This window comes from Anabrus simplex, chromosome 13 (assembly GCF_040414725.1).
Source record: "Anabrus simplex isolate iqAnaSimp1 chromosome 13, ASM4041472v1, whole genome shotgun sequence".
Taxonomy (NCBI): Eukaryota; Metazoa; Arthropoda; class Insecta; order Orthoptera; family Tettigoniidae; genus Anabrus; species Anabrus simplex.
The window spans coordinates 11,982,838-11,984,973 of NC_090277.1; the positions used below are offsets into that span (position 1 = coordinate 11,982,838).

The window sequence follows — 2,136 nt, forward strand, 5'->3', positions numbered from 1 at the left end:
AAATTGTAAAACTAGGGGCTTGAAGCCCAAGTGTGTTAAAGTTCTGAAATAATGGCTTTTTCTAAGTCTTGTTTCTAAATTGCTATGTCATTGTTATCTCACTAAGTGAGAATTGGTTAACTTGTTGTTTTTAAAAAATATAACCTTCCATTTCAGTTTAAATTCTTTCTTGACATTGTAGTTGGACCCATTCACCCCGGCACCTTCTTTCACCTCTCCTGGTCCACGGGTAACCCTGTGCTGGTGCTATCCGGCACCTTGGCTGAAGTTTCAGGGTAATAGCCTTCGGTTCAGACGGTTCTGGATTCGTTTCCCGGTTGGAATGCGGATTTTCACTGATTGTCATAAAAAAATCGGTTTGCATGTGTGCAGTTCTGGTCTTCATAAATTTAGAGGAAGTGTATGATGGATGGCTAGAAATACACTCCCAAGAAATACACTCCCAAGCACCAGAATCTCTTTTTATTACCTTGTAGTTATTCCGAACTGTAATCTAAGGTGACACCGAGCTACAAACGCTGTAGAGGGCAGGAACAACTGGCTGAACACCCTTTAACGAAGACCAAATCAAAGAGTGAAAAACGTTTGCCAACGACAGGCTGGAAAAAAGTGGACATTTTTGAAGCCGGAGTTCAATATTGAAGGTTCCGGGACAAACTCATGACCGACTACTGTTCCGTCAAGCCATCCGACACGGAGTTTTCCCAACGTCCCTTACAAGTAAGAAGACTACAGGAACTAAGTGGACACCTGGCTCATAGTCAGCAAATGAAGGAGTATTGGAAGAAGAAGAAAGCAACAACTTTACCCAAGAGTAGATACGAGCCCCGTGGTCCTCAGTAGGCCTAAACGACAAAGAAAGAAAGAAAGAAAGAAAGAGAAGGTTCCAAGTGGTAAAAATATAAAAATTATGTCGAATGGTTTGAAAGAATAATAACGCGTCATTATGATGAAAATGGATCCCTAAGATCTTGTTTGAAGGCAATAAAACAATATGTTCTTATCAGCTTAATACCTAACACCTCGTGGATCACACGACCAGAATATTAAACTTAATTTTGGAAATCGACAGAGTGCTAGGGGCTTACTCCACCTCTGTCACGGGTTGGCCGGCATTGTAGTTCAGTCGGGATCGGCCGACCCTAAAAGAAAAAAGAAAAAATAAGTTTAATATTCGTTACATAGCTTACACTCAGAAAATGGAATCAATCAGAAGAAGAAAATATTGAGAAGAGCTTAAACGCGCATATACGGCTATAAGCAATATATTTTGCCAGTCCAAGGCCTGAATAAACTGTGAAGGAAATCAAGAAAGTTAGAGAAATCACAATTTCGGTAAATGATTTCAATACATTTTCTATACACCTCCCATATTTCAGATTATTACAAGACCCTTCGCAGGTAGCCGTCTACCCGAGTGGTACATTTTATGGCGTATTCCCAAGGCATAATTGTTGTCCCGACCAACCTATTTGAAAACAAATATCCGGACCAGTCTACCTGGGTTCGAAGGGAGATATATCCCATTTACGGAGAGTGTGAACACCAAATCGTCGCATTAGTATGGATCCCGGAAGGTCCAGGCACACAGCCTTCTCAGCGAGAGGATGGTAGATTCAGCAAGCCACCATATTCATGGCAAGAGAAGTATTTTGTTCAACAAAAATGCTGTTACCTTTCGAGCTAACTTTCATACAAAATCTACGGTATTGTTAGTTGTTATAACTGACCAGTACGCTGTCTGTTACTGCATCTCCTGCCTGGAGTAGCTTCACTTTATTTGTTTATATTATAAATGAAGTTATTTCTCTCTACTAATTCAGAGACCAACGCAATAGACACCAACATATGGCATGTGAAACTGATGACTTATTTCATTAATTAAAAAGCCAGACGAGCTTTCACAGGCGATTCGTTCCACCTCACCCAACTGCATTCACTATTGATTTTTTTTATTTTTTACAATGTGCTTTACGTCACACCGACAAAAGAGAGGTCTTATGGCGACGATGGGATAGGGAACGCCTATAAATGTGGCCTTAATTAGGATACAGCCAGGGGCGTCTCGTCTTGAGAATCACACGAGCGCGTGAACAGCCTATAAATGTGGCCTTAATTAGGATACAGCCAGGGGCG

The 2,136-nt window shown here is 41.0% G+C and overlaps 1 pseudogene; it reads left to right on the top strand.

Moving 5' to 3' along the window:
• The first annotated feature begins 968 nt into the window (after window positions 1-968).
• LOC136885161 (U2 spliceosomal RNA) lies at window positions 969-1,146 on the top strand (annotated as a pseudogene).
• Window positions 1,147-2,136: the final 990 nt, after the last annotated feature.